This window comes from Quercus robur, chromosome 8 (assembly GCF_932294415.1).
Source record: "Quercus robur chromosome 8, dhQueRobu3.1, whole genome shotgun sequence".
NCBI lineage: Eukaryota > Viridiplantae > Streptophyta > Magnoliopsida > Fagales > Fagaceae > Quercus > Quercus robur.
In genome coordinates this window covers 58,468,273-58,480,026 of record NC_065541.1, presented here as the reverse complement: position 1 = coordinate 58,480,026, position 11,754 = coordinate 58,468,273, and the positions used below count along the sequence as shown (strand labels likewise).

Here is an 11,754-nt window from a genome sequence, read left to right as displayed (position 1 = left end):
GATCGGTTTTGTTGAGCATCTTTGGAGGGGATAACTTGCTTATGTGAATCTTATTATATGTAGATGCGAATGTTATATGTGGGATACTGCCTGCCCACGAGTGTTAGAAATAATATAAAATTAATGAAAATTTGGTTTTTATTTATTATTTATTATTTATGTTCAAGTAAGTTAGGCTATGTAGCATATAAATATAGCTGATAAGATGATGAAATACATTAAGCTATTTTTTGTAGAGCCAAACAAATATACTTAGTTATTTACTAAGATTAAATGAATACACATAAAGAAGTGGTGTCTCAGCTTTTGGACTATACTTTTCAATTTTATATTCACGAGACATTCTAAAAATTCCATTGTCTGATAGTGTGGTGGATGATACTTAAAACCTTCAGATTTACGACATATTCCTTAAGCTTACTAAATCCGCGACTTATATAAACATGTTTATCAAAAAAATCTACGTCAATAAATGTATTTAGCAATATCATAGGAAGCCATCTAGCCATAAATGGAGAGAGTAAACTTATATTAAGTGAAATATGGAAGATGGCAGGAGATTTATGAGAGTGAAAGAAAAGGCACTTGAGAGGAGTGCAACCAAGTGATGGAGAATTACTTTGAACCTACTGAATTAGAGGAAATGGGTATTTGAATTTCTCTAAGTGAAGTGAGTGTTGAGCATCCTCTGCAGAACTTGTTTCCTCCTTCCTGTTTTTCCTTTGCCCACACGCTCTTTTATGCCCAAAATTCAAAATATATGACTTGTGAGAATAGGTATTTTCAGGGGTTGCAGCCATTGGGAAATGGGTTCTATAGATGGATGTGGAATTATGCAGAATTTGCAATTGGGAATGTTACAAATATAGTCCTACACCGATTGAGGTAATTAGGTTGATTTGGCTTGGTTTGTTTTGTCTTGTTTCCAAGGGAATAATGCCTCTTGGACTCGCTGAATGAGAGAGATCACAAAAATAAGCAACAATTAAAATTAGATTGGCATTTTTTTTTTGGGTGAAATGAACAATGGCCTAAAAATGGTTTGTGACTTTGTTCAACAAATATAAAAGAGTTTCGTGTGTTTTTAGTACTTTTTAAGCTACAGTACATTGTGTTATTCGTGGATCATTACCTATTTGCAAGATTTTTAAATAACTTGATAAGTGAGTTTTTATTCAATAGGTAATAAGATATTTTGTGTAACTCAGCTTGTGCACTACATACCTGTCATGGCCTTGCAAGCATTACAAGCTTATTTGCAAGGCTAATCATGCAGCCCAAGGAAGGTTAATGAAATGCTCTTTTATGCCCTCCAAGCCATAACTCTTGTATCTTTCCCAAGGAAAAATACATATATGCTTGTCCATGCATCTAGACTTTGCCATATAATTTTTTTGCAATAAGTATTACTTTTAAGCCCTAGAGAGAGAGAGAGAGAGAGAGAGAGAGAGAGAGAGAGAGAGAGAGACATGAAACAAGAAAATATTTTAATCGAATTATTTAAAAAGACAAATTGTCCTTATAGTGTTTGTTCATCCACCCCCCCCCCCCCAAAAAAAAACAACAAAATATTTTAATCGAATTATTTAAAAAGATTAATTGTCCTTATAGGGTTTGTTCAATCCCCCCCCCCCCCCTCTATAACCTATAACTTAAAGGAAAAATATCATTATTCATTTTTCTACAAAAAGTATCATCTTGCTAATTTTCACAATCTAAGGAAAAATACTACCTACATTTGCCTAATACCACCAAAAGATTTTTCAAGTTACAAAAAAAGAAAAAGAAAAAAGAAATTCTAATAATTTTTATAGTTCATATTGACCTAATAAACACTCAAATATAAAATTCAACACTCAATTTGCCGTGTTAATTTCAATTGAAGGTCACACTCTGTTGATAGGTTCAAAATAAGACAAAACTTAGGTACAGTACCTTAGGTGCTATTTCTTAGATTCTTCTCTTAAGATTCAGCCATATGGTTACTTAACTTAAAAATATACTTCGATCTCATGAGAAAAAATTCATATGACAGAATTTTAAAAAAGGAACCTAAGGAACAACATTTAAGTACTGTACCTAAGTCTTACTCTTCAAAATATGTACATGCCTTGTGTTTTATGCTATTGCAGATTACGTGAATAATGTAACTAATTAATTATTCTTAGTTCATTGCCCTGCATATGTTTAATGATAAGTGTGTTTATGACTTTGACATGAAGGAATTGTACATATTTTGTTTATTGGATTATTACTTTGAATTTTTCTGCTTTTGTAAGTGCGTAACAACTAATTATTTACCAATTTCTGAAGCTTTAGAATTTAGTTTCTCAAAAAAAGAATAGTTGTAACAAAAAGAAAATGTTTTCCATATACTTAATTTAAGGAAAAAAAATTCTTAAATGTTTGAAAATTTTGAAATTAGGCACAATTTGATTGGCCTAAAAAAAAGTTACTTTTTTTTAATAGAATTATAAAGGGAGCTTATTGTTAAAGAGCTTATTTTAAAAGGATGCTAGAAACTTTCATCTTGATTTAAAAATGGCCCAAGGCTAAACTCGCAGCTGCAAGCCCAATTGTATATTTGGACCATTAGATTTTTTTCCCCCTAATTTTTTGTCCAAAACTGTTGGCTCATATCGTGGCCCAACTGGTCACACGAAGGGCAACTACAAACTGTTTCAACTAAATCTTAGGTCACACTAAAAGGCTTATAACCAAAATGGTATTTTTTATTTTATTTTATTTTTTATGTTTTTAACGGGAACGTCCAGAGTTCTGATCTACTTTAACTATTACATTTTCAAGAAAATAAGAAATAAAAATTCTTAGGTCAACATTAGGTGCTGCATTTTGTGACTTGATCAAATTGGTTCAAGTGGTGAATTTGTACCAAATTCAACCCAAACCGACCATGACCACCCTTCCCAGATTCTAACCTCACCCTTCTTAATTGACTTAAATCAGAGGGATACAGTGATACTCGACCAACACCAACTTCTCAACCAACTGAAAAGTTTTCCATTTTTTGTTTTTTGTTTTTTTTGTATAGTGGGCTTACAACATTTTTTTTTTCTTTTTAAGTATAATAGTGTAATATCCTCTTCCCCATGGTAAAAGTTAGGCAAAATTTTTTAGATGTAACACATTAGATTTTTCCAATTAAATTTAAATAAATAGTTGCATTGGTCAATACAACATAAACAATATTATCTTTTTTAAAGAGAAATTAAATTCAAAGCAATCGTGAATTTAATTGTAGAACCTAATATATCGTATTTAAGGTAAAAGGAAAAAAAAAAAAAATACAACAATCAAGATTGAAATTAAGTTGAAAGATCTTTTTAGATATTATCAATGAGAAAGTCCATGGTAGTTGGGTACTACAAAATCTCAAAACATTTTACACAATAAACTTGTTTTGACTTGTGATGATTTCTCATTCAAACTCATTATCATTTAACTGGGGTAGGGTGACACCTCAGTTTGTTGTAAAAATTTTGTAGAATTTTATTATGGTCATGGAAAAACTCATTATTAGCAATTGTGTCAAGAAAGGCATACTTTCAGCAACAACAAAAGGGCATACTAAATAATATCTAGGATGAAGAAATCATGTAAAAGCTTTAAATTATGAAAAAATTATTGATGACGACTGAGTAAATTAACACAAACAAGGAAAAAAAAAAAATATCATAATTTGCATTTAAATTTTATATGATGTATGTCAATTAAATTTCTATTTACATATTCTGCTAATTATATTGATTTTCTTAGAATTAATTTCACTTTCAAGTTTTAACCTTATCCTTTAATTTTGCCTCTAGACTAAAATACTGGCTCCCATTGACTCTGGCTTTAGTTTGAACTTAGCATGGTTTCAAATTGAACAAAGAGAATCGCCAATGTCCGAGTGAGTCCTGCAAATTTTGTTTGGGACATTCCACATTCAAGACCCAGTTAGCCAGTAATAAATTCAAGCTGTATGACAAAAAGGTAGCCTGACTCACCTCTCTTGCTTGCAGTGACTTTAATCTGTTCGTCACTACTTGCCAGTGGCCACATGAATATCACTGAATTGGTCAGAACTCAGAGTTTGTTTTGATCTCTTAAAAAAATAAATTATTGTTGACGGTGAAGAATGAGTTTCAGCTCCACCTGAAAAAATTTAATCAATGACAATTGACAATAGTACGATTCACTACCAGGGACAAAGACGCCAACAAAAACAAGCAAGTTTGGCTGTTTGTTGCGTCATTCGTACATCATGCTTTGCAATAAACGTTCTGTCAGATTTAGAACCCTTTGTTTCTCAACAAAAAAAAGAAAAAAAAAAAAAGAAAAAAAAGAAGAGATTTAGAACCCTACAAATTTAGAACAAAGCTCTTTTCTTATAATACATTCATTGAAATCGTACAAAGGTAGACCCTACATGGAGATCCTGCATAGATGAATATGTAGTTCGTCAGGTGTACGCATTAGTTTATTCAATCTAGATTTTTCGTCCAATTCTATTAAAAAAATGCCATTAAGTATGCAATTTTCTAATTGAAAAGAGATTTTTTTTTTTTGAACAAAATTCTCACATAAAAAATTTATAAAATATTTTTATTGATTTTATAAATTTTTTTTTATGTGAGAAAATTATTTTTTTAATTGCAATTTTTTAATGAAATTTAATAGAATATCTAAATTGAATAAATTTGAAACTCAGAGAACTTAATTAAATAAAAGTAAAGTTAGAAGGTTGAAATGAATTTTAGTCAAACTTAGAGGATACAATTTACGTTTTACCCTTTTACTTATTTATTAATATTTTAATGATTAATCTAAAGTTATTGCACAACAAAAAAAAACATTCAATCAAGCAATTTTAAATGTCAAAATATTCATCATTCTTTTCAAATCCTTTTATCCAACTAAAAGTCAAAATCTACGTCCTTCTTTTCAAAGGCTTATACCTAATGAGAAATTATATGTTGACAATATTTTCATAACAAGTCTTAAGTAGTAGGTTATTACTGGTTGTTATTGTTAGGGCAAAAAAGTAATCTTAATATTAAGTTCAAATTTAAATTAACAACAACTAACTACCTATGATTTGTTATGAATATATTAGTAAAATATTATTGACGTATCACCTCTCATAACTCATCCCGCATTGATCACATACTCTCACTCCGCATTGATATCATCAAAGAAAGTCTGAAAAACATAATAAAATATTCTATCATTTATAGAATACTTTTGTTTTCAGTTAAGGTAGATTACAGTATAATATTTTATTATTTTATTTTGACCTATGAGGGATTAACATATTAATTGTTGCGACAATTTGTTACTTCACAAGAATGCACCCAAATATTTATAAAAAAGCACACTTTATTATTATCATTATCATCATTTACAGATGCAAAGGGCTATATCCTGGGCTATGCATGCTGTTAATGGAGTTCAATGAGTGTTTTTGGCTAGTTCTCACAGCCATCATATCGGTGATGAGCCCTGGCTGCGATACGTGTACGTTGTCGATGTTGATCTCATCACTCATCATCCTTATGGCTGTTGACATTCGAGGCCGGAGTTTGCATTCTTCTTGTACACATAATAGGCCCACTTTTAGGAACCGAATGGCTTCGACTTCACAGAAGTCTTTGTTTAGCAAAGGATCCACTAGTTGCGGAAGTTTGTCATCCTTGTACATTTCCCAAGCCTGCATTAAACAAAACATTTCACGTTCAATAATTCATCATACATTTTTGTATAATTTTTTCCCCCTTAGTTAAATGGTTGAAATTAAGATGCTCAAAGAAGAAATGTAAATTAAATGGTTGAGATTAATAAATATTTTTTTTTTCCTTCCAACATAGGATAATTTTTTAAAATTATTTTTAGTTCTTAGTATTAGTAGAAAGGAGTTTTTGAAAGTCTGTCTTAGATTTGGAGATGCACTATATATTTAATTTTACAATCACAGTGAGTGTCCATGTTTTTAGGGACTATGTCTAAAGATGTTTAAGATAACCAAACAAAAGGTTATCGATGTTAACACTAAACAATACAATCCTGTTTTTTATTTTTATTTTTTATTATACCTTCTTGACAAGGTAGTACTCTCCGATTTCTATGTCGAAGTCAATCATTGATCGGCCACTAACTATCTCTAGAAGCAGCACACCAAAACTATACATGTCTGATTTTCGGGTTAATCGTCTACTAGTAGCATATCCCGGTGCAAGGTAGCCCCTATCAGTATCACAAGAAACTATTTGTTCAAACAAAATTCACAATGGAATTCAGATATCCAAAAGAAAGGAGAAAAGAAAAGGGAACAAATGTGTACTACGTTAGAACTCCATAGCCTCCCAATTTGCATTAATACGCAAAAAAAAACCAACAATGTGTTAGTAGCTCCACTTACAATGTCCCGGCCACTCGTGTACTAATGTGAGTGTTGTTATCTGGAATTAGCTTTGAGAGGCCAAAATCTGAAAGCTTAGGATTGAAATGCTGATCCAAGAGTATATTGCTAGCTTTGATATCTCGATGCACAATATGTGGTTTAATTTCCTCATGAATGTAGGCAACTGCTCGAGCAATTCCCAATGAAACCTTTCGCCGTGCTTTCCAGTTGAATTTAGTTCTATTTTCCACACTACCTAGCAATTTAAGAGAGCAAATGTGATATGCATATGTCCCTCATGAAAGTAAAAGAAAATGAATGCTGTCTTTGTCATTATACTTGAATATCAAAATTTTGAAATATGTATATATATGTATATATACCGAGTAAGGTTTGAGAAAGGCTCTTGTTTTCCCTATAGTCGTAAACAAGAATTTTGTGAGGATCATCGACTCAACCACCATGCAGCTTAACAAGATTTTCATGCTTAATATTGGACAGCGAAGCTATTTCAGACATAAATTCATTGTGTCCTTGACATGATTCAACTGAAAGCATTTTAACGGCGACATCGTTGTCATCTTGAAGTTTTCCCTATAGTCCAACCAAAAAGTCAGAGGTGAAATACATGCATTCTATATTTATATATAGTTAAAAGCTAGCCAAAACTTAGAGAAAGTTCAATTAAATTTTAAATTGGAATTCAATTTTTTGCCGCGTGTTCCATCTAATTTTAAAATTTTTGTGACAAATGAATTATTAGGTGAAAAAATTGAAGAGTCTAAATCTAATTATATTTCAAATTGGATTTCAATTGGAATTCAACTTTATGTTACGTGTCTTATCTAATTTTTATTTTATTTTTATATTTTATAGCAAGTGAATTGTTGGGTGCAAAAACCAAAAATTCAAATTCAATTATATATATATATATATATATATAATGAGAAATCATTATATATTTTAGAAATTCATAACATAAAAAATGTGTGAGTTTTAACTTTAATACCATGTATAATTTGAATTCAAATATGTGTAAAATTGTGATTATTTTTAAATATATCCACACATATGCACAAAGTTATATACTAAAGGCAATGCAAAGCTAACCCCATGTGTACTATTAAATAAGCTACCTTGTTTAGTTATTTTATATGTTTAGCCCCTAAATAACTAAATAAAAAACAAGAAGAGGAAGGGGAAAAGAGAATACATACCTTATAAACAGAGCTGAACCCCCCTGCGCCAATCTTATTGGATTTGTGGAAGCCATTGGTGGCAATCTTCAATTCCTTATGTGAGAAGGTATGCTTGTTTCCAAAATTTTGTACTACTCCTGGTTTTGTGAAGGGTTTAGCCAAATTTCATTATGAGTAAATAATTAACTAATCAAACATATAATATGCCATGTCATATTTTGATAACTTAGAAGTTTTGATCATTTGATAGTTATAGTAATAAGAGAGAGGGATTTTATTTTTATTTTTTGGGGGAGAAAAATAGGAGAGAGGAATTTGAAACTCAGTTCTTCTAATAAAAAATAGTAAACAATATTACTAAATTACTAAATTCTGGACAAATTAATAGTAAATTATCTTTGGAATTCTAAAGGTTCTTTCCTTAAAAAAAAAAAAAAAAAATTCTAAAGTTTCTCAATACAAAATTTGCTTATCAATAAGAAAACTAGGCATACTTTCAAAAGGATGCCATGTAAAAGAGAATTAAACAAAACAACGCTATATGATTATCATTTTCTTGGGATTCTGATAAAAAGGATAAAAACAGCATTGTTTCAACTATAGGTTAAGACTTTTTTGGCCTAAGTATGGGGTAACTCTCACAAATTATAGCTATATTGGATGCATGAACTAAAACTTTCTCTTACATTATTGGCAATAAACAGCTCAAATATGATCGACTAGTATTGCAACTTCATAGGACTAAAGATTTTTTTTTTTTACCCATATCATCTAAAAACCAAATTATAAATGCAACATAAACAGAAAATGACAACAAATTTTATAAGCATCTTCTTGATGATGACTACATAAAATGAACAATAGTGTACAGAAACGAAAGTCAGTATTGCTTAATCAAATCCTACAATAACTTGTGTAATACCCGAAAAAAAAAAAAAAAGATTTAAAAGGAAGGGTATTTAAGTAAATTTGTTTATGGGGTCAATTGTTATAATTAACATTGATAAGGGCTTTTTTAGAAAATAAGATTGAAATCCTAGCTATAAATATAAGTTTATTAAGTCAACATATATGGAAAGATATTTTGAAAGAGGAGACTACCCAGAAGACTGAATAGAAAATAATTGACTATGCCTTTGAGGTAAGAGCTTAAGAATCTCTTTCTTGTCAAATCTAAGTATTATTTAGAATTAAAGTATTTTTTTTAATGTGAGTATTTCGGCCAACAGTGTGACTTTCTTTACTCTTTAGACATGGCCGCATGGGTCTGTTCTGCATAATTTTCTTAAGGGAATAGTACCGGATTGATGGAGTTTGAAAAAAAAAAAAAAAGAAAAAGAAGAAGAAGAAGAAGAAGAAGAAAGCTAGAGGCGGCAGTGGCATATATATATATATATATATATATATAAATCCATAGAATAATCCCCTTGTCATAGCAACGCCAGCTTCTTTCTAATATTATTGTTATTATTATTATTATTATTATTATTAGTTCATTGGTTTGGTAACTGAGGCGTATGGGGAAGTCAGCAAGTGATCATGGAACATGGTCTAGGCGATGCTTTTGACCCTATATGACAATATGTATCCTAGGTTTTATTAGAGGCAGTAGAGGATACATACAAGGACTTTTACTTTGAGATAATAAAAAGAAATTATTAGATATTTCTAGCAGTCGTTCTGTTGGCCGGATATTGTTATAAGTCATTCTTAAATTATTTGATTATTGAGTAAATGATACCTGCAAAATTGTTTTAGGTGATGATATCTAAGGATTTTTAGAAGAAGTGTTAGGGTGAAGTTTCTTTTGATATAGCTTTTGGAGGTAAGTAACCTTATCCTAATTGGTTTTATTGTGCGTATTTTAACCATTGAAACTTGTTTACAGATGTTACAATTTTATTTCTATTGTATTACTGATTTCAAGTAAAGAATTATCACAAATATATCTGATTACTGAATATATGATGTATCTTATTTAATTGTTTTTAGCTATATTGATTCAAAGTAAAGAATAAGGAATTTTCACAAATACATATGAGCATTGAATATAAGAATTATTTTATTTAATTGTTTGTTTTTAGCTATATTGATTTAAAGTAAAGAATATAGAAATATCACAAATAGATTTGAATATTGAATATATGATTATATATATATATATATATATATTTATAAATATATATATGTATTTGAATAAGATATTTTTTTGGTAGAAACTATAATTTCTTATATATGATTATGGATAAGCTGACTATGAATTAACTCTGATACCTAGCCAATGAGGGTTATTCATTGGTATTCTGATACCCAAACCAATGGGGGTTATTCATTGGTACTCTGATACCCAGCCAATGAGGGTTATTCATTGGTACTCTGATATCCAAACCAATGAGGGTTATTCATTGGTACTCTAATGCCCAGTCACGGGGATATAGAGTGACCATAGTCATAAGATTGTTAAGAATATGAATTACGTTTGAGTATTTGAACTATTTTGAGTTATTAAAACTGCTTATGTATTTTTAGAACCTATTGTAAGTTATAGCTTTTGATATATGAAAAACTGACTACTTCCTAAACCATCTATGATATATTTGTAAGATTAAAGTATGTGATCTATTTGCAACTTATTATTTTAAGACTATGAAACTTCTTTAGTTATTTTTGAAAACCCATAGCATATTATAACTTTTGAAGGCTCATATTACATTTTATTACTTTATAGATTGAAGGTTCAAATATGTGTGTAAACACCCTTGAACGTTTAAACCCCCAATTTACAAATTAACCAATTCAAACTTTATGTCAAATAACTAGTGTGCGGAAAATGAACATAAGCTATAATATAGAATTGGAAAAACTATCTAAGCCAAATTAAAATCACAACCCACAGCAGATAATAAAAGGCAAAGATAAAAGGGAAGGAAGATGCAAACACAAAGACAACACGAGATGTGTTATCGAAGAGGAAACCGAAGCCCTCGGCGTAAAATCTCTCCGCCGCCCTCCAAGCGGTAAACAATCCACTAGAAAATGTAGTTGGGATACATGGACAGCAATAGACCCTCCAAGCCTAATCTACCCAGTGCACCTAAGCCCTCCAAGCTTCTTACTCCAACGAGGTTGCGCCGAACCTTTTTCTTTTCTAGTTTCCCGGATTCCGCTACTAGACCGTAGCATCAACCAATGTAGATTGGTTCCTTCCTAACTGCTTCCCAAAACACCAAATAGCCCTCTCACAGTGATGAATATGGTGAGAACAAGATTTTGGTAAAATGCCTCTCAAGAGTTTGACAATGGAGAGGAAAAAAGTTGAGGAATTTGAAGAGACTCTAATGTATAGATTGTAGGTGAATCAATCTTGTTTTACTCTAGGGTTTCTCTCTCAAAATTCTCTCTGGAAGCTCTCTTTCATTTGTGGGTAAAAGGGGTATTTATACTGGAGTGAGAGAGGAATGTGAAACGTCAGGTTTTACAAAACAGGGGTGGCTCGCGGCTTGACCTCGCGACTTGACTAAGTCACGAGACCCAGTCGTGAGATAACCGTATGACCAGTTGTCCTGTTTTGTCCTATAGTGCTCCAGCTAGCATGACTGTTCACCTTCTGGCATGCTTGGCACGTGTGCTGCATCTGGCGGCTTGCAGCTGCAAGCCACCCGCGAGATCAAGCCGCAAGTCTCTGTTTTCTTGCACACTCTTGAGCAATCAACACTCTATCTCACTCACTACCTTTACAACAAACCCACCTAAATACAGGGTTACTAAATGCTGAAATATAAGCAAATTTGGCACGGAATAAAACCAATAAGATGGTTGATTAAATTCAACCTTACACAGATCTAATGCTTGATAGAACTTATTAGGATTTTGGTTACTTATTGAGTTGTCAACTCACCCATTTTTCCCCTCCAATTTCAGATTATGAAGAATAACAAGTTTTAGGAGTTCTGATGTTTTGTTGTGAGCGGGAAAAGAAGCTTAGTGATTTTGGGATTGAATGGTCTTCGAATAGTTTTATATTTATTGGACAATTGGCATTATGTACATAAGGTTTGGATTTTGTTCCTATTAAATTATTGGAGATCTATTTATAAAGAAATTGTTGAGGTATTTTGGATTTAATTAATTTAATTTTGAGGATAAATTTTA

General features: G+C 31.1%; 1 pseudogene; it reads right to left on the bottom strand.

The window, feature by feature from the left end:
• Nucleotides 1–5,404: 5,404 nt before the first annotated feature.
• On the bottom strand, nucleotides 5,405–11,504 carry LOC126696541 (putative serine/threonine-protein kinase; annotated as a pseudogene).
• Between the last annotated feature and the right edge of the window lie 250 nt (nucleotides 11,505–11,754).